Here is a 6,474-nt window from a genome sequence, read left to right as displayed (position 1 = left end):
TTTTACCCTACAACCAGTTTTGATAAACCTCCCCCCTTGTTTTATGGCGCTGTGATGTAAATGAAGGCAGACACATACCATCTGTTGTAGGGAGGCGATCACTTATTTACTTACCTCCAGTGGAGGGCCTTTTGTTTCCTTTTGTAGTGCCACATTGTAACCTGGTTATACTGCCTTAAAGCATAAAAGCTAATGATGCTACCTCTGCCTCCCCCGGTTTATTAGAACATCGCAGTACACAATTATTTCAGCAAATACCGATGATTATGCTCATGGGGGTAGCCATAGCCCCCCTCAGGTGCTATGGCTAGTGATATGCCCCATTGTCTGTGATGGGAAAACACCTTTAAGGAAGTACAGTATGGCCGTATAAGAGTCTATAGCCCCCATTCCCATTATATGGGTCCTTACATCTTACAGTTGTACAGAACTGTACTAGGGTTGTGTGTATTATCTCTTAGACCTCAGGTCATATAGGATCCTATGTTGGTGGAATTTGGAGCGAATGCCACGGCAAAAAGCCGCCAGCTGCAGCACTGAATCTGCCTCCCATTGATTTTAGTGGGATGCTATGCTTCATTTCATGCATCCGCGTTTTATAGCCACAACTGCGCCAAGAAAGGATACAGTGTCCAGACAAACACCGCTGGATCGCTCATCTAAACTGTAAGCAGCTCTGCTACATTTTAAAAGGAAAAACTAGAGCAGACACCTAGGCAGTTTCTGCCATGGGTTATGTGACAGAAATAGCATGAATCTGTATTTTATTAACAGAAAGATTTAAAAGGAATAAAACGTTTTCTTTGGAATGCCCTTCACATACAGGTGAAACTCGAAAAATTAGAATATTGTGCAAAGTTCATTTATTTCAGTAATGCAACTTAAAAGGTGAAACTAATATATTAGATAGACTCATTACATGCAAAGCGAGATATTTCAAGCCTTTATTCGTTATAATTTAGATGATTATGGCTTACAGCTTTTGAAAACCCCAAAGTCACAATTTTGAGGTACCCTTTGCTCAGGATTAATTAGCTGACTAGATTGTGACACTTTGAACCTAGAATATTGAATCTTTTCACAAAATTCTAATTTTAAGCTGCATTAATGCAATTCCTTTTAATTTGGATTACTGAAATAAATGGACTTTTGTACGATATTCAAATTTCACCTGTATTGTAGATTCAGATTCCAGTCAAACCAGCAAAAAATTATGTGTAAAATGGCATTTAGATATATTGTACTTAAAGGCCCCTATCTGCAGGGTCAACCGCATCAAACCACACCTACTGCTGATTAATAGCGACGAGCAGCAGGTCCCATATATTCGAATTTGTGATATTTCACGAATATGTGGTAGAATATTCGTCACATATTCATGAATTTTGGTATTCAAGATAATTTCGCGATTGGAAAAATATATGTAAAAATCGCTTAATACGAATATATAACACTATAAAATATAGTGCTATATATTAGTTTTTTAGAATATTCGTCATTTTTTTCCATCTGAAGTCATGATTCCTCCCTGTTTAAGTTGCTTGTGGGCCATTGACTCATTGGCCTACAAGCAAGAAGCAGGGAGGAATCATGTGTTCAGATGGAAAAAATGACGAATATTCTAAAAAACTAATATACAGGTCCTTCTAAAAAAATTAGCATATTGTGATAAAGTTCATTATTTTCTGTAATGTACTGATAAACATTAGACTTTCATATATTTTAGATTCATTACACACAACTGAAGTAGTTCAAGCCTTTTATTGTTTTAATATTGATGATTTTGGCATACAGCTCATGAAAACCCAAATTTCCTATCTAAAAAAATTAGCATATTTCATCCGACCAATAAAAGAAAAGTGTTTTTAATACAAAAAAAGTCAACCTTCAAATAATTATGTTCAGTTATGCTCTCAATACTTGGTCGGGAATCCTTTTGCAGAAATGACTGCTTCAATGCGGCGTGGCATGGAGGCAATCAGCCTGTGGCACTGCTGAGGTGTTATGGAGGCCCAGGAGGCTTCGATAGCGGCCTTAAGCTCATCCAGAGTGTTGGGTCTTGCGTCTCTCAACTTTCTCTTCCCAATATCCCACAGATTCTCTATGGGGTTCAGGTCAGGAGAGTTGGCAGGCCAATTGAGCACAGTAATACCATGGTCAGTAAACCATTTACCAGTGGTTTTGGCACTGTGAGCAGGTGCCAGGTCATGCTGAAAAAAGAAATCTTCATCTCCATAAAGCTTTTCAGCAGATGGAAGCATGAAGTGCTCCAAAATCTCCTGATAGCTAGCTGCATTGACCCTGCCCTTGATAAAACACAGTGGGCCAACACCAGCAGCTGACATGGCACCCCAGACCATCACTGACTGTGGGTACTTGACACTGGACTTCAGGCATTTTGGCATTTCCCTCTCCCCAGTCTTCCTCCAGACTCTGGCACCTTGATTTCCGAATGACATGCAAAATTTGCTTTCATCCGAAAAAAGTACTTTGGACCACTGAGCAACAGTCCAGTGCTGCTTCTCTGTAGCCCAGGTCAGGCGCTTCTGCCGCTGTTTCTGGTTCAAAAGTGGCTTGACCTGGGGAATGCGGCACCTGTAGCCCATTTCCTGCACACGCCTGTACACGGTGGCTCTGGATGTTTCTACTCCAGACTCAGTCCACTGCTTCCGCAGGTCCCCCAAGGTCTGGAATCGGTCCTTCTCCACAATCTTCCTCAGGGTCCGGTCACCTCTTCTCGTTGTGCAGCGTTTTCTGCCACACTTTTTCCTTCCCACAGACTTCCCACTGAGGTGCCTTGATACAGCACTCTGGGAACAGCCTATTCGTTCAGAAATTTCTTTCTGTGTCTTACCCTCTTGCTTGAGGGTGTCAATGATGGCCTTCTGGACAGCAGTCAGGTCGGCAGTCTTACCCATGATTGCGGTTTTGAGTAATGAACCAGGCTGGGAGTTTTTAAAAGCCTCAGGAATCTTTTGCAGGTGTTTAGAGTTAATTAGTTGATTCAGATGATTAGGTTAATAGCTCGTTTAGAGAACCTTTTCATGATATGCAAATTTTTTTAGATAGGAATTTGGGGTTTTCATGAGCTGTATGCCAAAATCATCAATATTAAAACAATAAAAGGCTTGAACTACTTCAGTTGGTGTGTAATGAATCTAAAATATATGAAAGTCTAATGTTTATCAGTACATTACAGAAAATAATGAACTTTATCACAATATGCAAATTTTTTTAGAAGGACCTGTATAGCACTATTTACAATATAGTGCTATATATTCTTTTGTTAGAATATTCGTCATGAGTCATTGGCCCACAAGCAACTTAATCAGGAGAGAATAATGACTTAAGAAGGAAAAAAAATTACGAATATTGTAAAAAACAAATATATAGCACTATATTGAATATAGTGCTACATTTTCGCTATATCGAATATTCTAAAAAAATTTCCATCTGAAGTCATGATTCCTTCCTGCTTAAGTTGCTTGTGGGCCAATGACTCATTGGCCCACAAGCAAGAAGCAGGGAGGAATCATGTGTTCAGATTGAAAAAATGACGAATATTCTATATAGCGAATATATAGCACTATATTTGAAATATTTGCAAATATTAAATGATACCTGTCCTGTGAAATTCAGTTGCGATGTTCTAGAGAATAATGAAATGTAATATTTATGCAAATGAGGGCTTCAGTGCACCAAGGGGCATGGCCAGAACTGGAAAGTTAAAGGGGTTGTCCGGGTGATATGCTTGGTTCAGAGCTAAACCTGGACAACCCCTTTAAGTAGATGAGGTTAACAGAGGTGTTAGACCCTGCCCCTTGGTGCAATGAAGTCCTCATTTACAATAAGAATGAAAGTCTCAGGAATGCCATAACCGATTTTCAGAAGGCAAGTATCATTTTAATAAGCAGGGTCAAATCTAGAATATAATATGCCTGGTGTAATTGGATTGTTACTGCTGATAATGTGGTGGCCGAGTTTGGATTGGTCCAAATGCTACATTGGGTCCCCCGGACGCTGTAGAGGTGTCACCACGCGTGGCTGCTCTCCATAGAGAATAGTAAGGGGTGGTGCACCCCATTGGGAAATAAGTCCAGAGAGTCACAAACCAATGTGCTTCTTTACTGGAGGAACTCAAGTGCAAAACAATCCAGCTGGCTTCTACAGTCTCCTCCCTGGCAGAAGAGGTTCTGTGCTGAGGAAACGCCTGAGCTAGCTGTCCCTTTTTCTCTCAGAAGGCTAGTACCCTGGACAAAAGCTGGCTGCCCAAGGTCTGTGGTACAGTTGTCTGGCTGGTCCTCTGGTCAAAGGGTTGGTGACTCAGGGTTTGTTTCAGTGTATCAACATCTCACTCAGCGTTTTCTTCTGGTCACTCGTGCAATCTGCCAGTCTTTTCTACTAAACACTGGTCCCCATCTGCAGACTGGCAGAGTTTGTCCTGTTAAACACTGGGCCCTATCTGCAGATCGGCAGAGTTTGTCCTGCTAAACACTGGTCCCTATCTGCAGATCGGCAGAGTTTGTCCTGCTAAACACTGGTCCCTATCTGCAGATCGGCAGAGTTTGTCCTGCTAAACACTGGTCCCTATCTGCAGATCGGCAGGTTTTGTCCTGTTAAACACTGGTCCCTATCTGCCGATCGGCAGGGTTTGTCCTGTTAAACACTGGTCCCTATCTGCAGATCGGCAGAGTTTGTCCTGCTAAACACTGGTCCCTATCTGCAGATCGGCAGGTTTTGTCCAGTTAAACACTGGTCCCTATCTGCCGATCGGCAGGGTTTGTCCTGTTAAACACTGGTCCCTATCTGCCGATAGGCAGAGTTTGACCTACTAAACACTTGTTCCTATCGAGGGGCTCTAACTGCTCTCCTTATATATATTTTCTAACCAAACCTTCGAGTGGGAGGGGTGGAGTAGGGTAGCACAGCCTAAACGGAAACAATGTTGCAATTTCAGTCCGTCATAGATTGAGGACATATAAAATGCAGTTCAACAAAATGAGTATACAGTATAACAGTATAAGTGTAAACAATGGCATACATCATAGTACAAGTTAACCCTTCCAAGTGCACTAAAGTAGTGAGTCGATGGCTTTGCATAATAGCAACAGGGGTAAATGTCCACAAACATCTATTGTTGAAAATACCCTTGCTCCTGGGCACTACAACAGATGCTTTTCAAACCCAAATCCCCAATGCAGGATTATGGTCTGTCACATGAGTCTGGATTTCCATACCTTCATCTGGATTTGATTAAATCATTTCCTATTAATTCTCAACATTTTCTACATCTGTTCTGTCTAGTAAACTACAGCTGGACAGTGTTTTATGTGGAATTGCACTTAAATGGGGTTTTCCGAGTTTTTAATACTGATGACCTATCCTCAGGGGGGGGGGGGGGGGGTCTGATACCCGGGACCCCGCTGATCAGCTGTATGAGAAGGCAACCGCAGCCTTCTCTTTGCTTTTCCTAGGCCAGTGGCGACACATTCATCGGTCACGTGGCCTAGGCGCAGCTCAGCCCCATTGAAGTGAATGGGGCTAAGCTGCGATACCATGTGCTTGGTAAGCACGGAGAAGGCATGGCGCTCACAGGAGTGCTGGTGCTTTCTCAAGGCAGCTAATTGGCGGGGGTCCGGGGTGTCAGACCCCCACTGATCAGATAATGATGACCTATCCAAAGTATAGGTCATATAAAAATCCTGGAAAGCCCTTTTAAACCTCACAGATTTAACTTTATTTGTACTGTTTTCTATATCCTTCAGGCTAGAATAATCATGTGAATTTGGCTGTGGAAGAATTGTCCATTTAAATTTTTTGCCCGGACATATTTGTAATACATAGTTACATAGTTTTTACGGTTGAAAAAAGACATCAGTCCATCAAGCTCAACCAAGGGATAGGCGAGGACGTGAATCCCAGAAGGAAGTGAGACTCAGATTTTTACACGTTTTCATAAGCATTAATGTCATTTACTTTTTTTTAAACTGCCCACTGTTCCTGCTGTGACCATGTCCTGAGAAAGTCCATTCCACAGATTTACAGTTCTTACAGTAAAGAAGCTTTGATGCTTCTGGAGACTGAACTTTTTCTTCTCCAGTCGGAGGCAGTGCACCCTTGTCTTTTGAGGGCATTTTACATGGAAGTTTTTCACCATATTTTTTGTATGGCCCATTTATATATTTGTATTGGTTAATCATGTCCCCCCTTATATGTCTATTCTCAAGACAAAATAAATTTTAATCTCTTAATCTTTCCTCATAACTAAGACCCTCCATGCCCCTTATCAGTTTAGTCCCTCTCCTTTGTACTTTTTCCAGCTGCAGAGCGTCCTTTCTATGGACTGGTGCCCAGAACTGAACTGCATATTCCAGATGAGGCCGCACCAATGCTTTGTAAAGTGGTAATATTACATCCCTGCCTCGTGAGTCAATGCCTCGTTTAATGCATGACAATATCCTGGTGGCCTTAGAA

The sequence above is a fragment of the Bufo gargarizans genome, chromosome 1 (genome assembly GCF_014858855.1).
Source record: "Bufo gargarizans isolate SCDJY-AF-19 chromosome 1, ASM1485885v1, whole genome shotgun sequence".
Classification (NCBI taxonomy): Eukaryota; Metazoa; Chordata; class Amphibia; order Anura; family Bufonidae; genus Bufo; species Bufo gargarizans.
Note: the sequence above shows the minus strand (reverse complement) of the source record.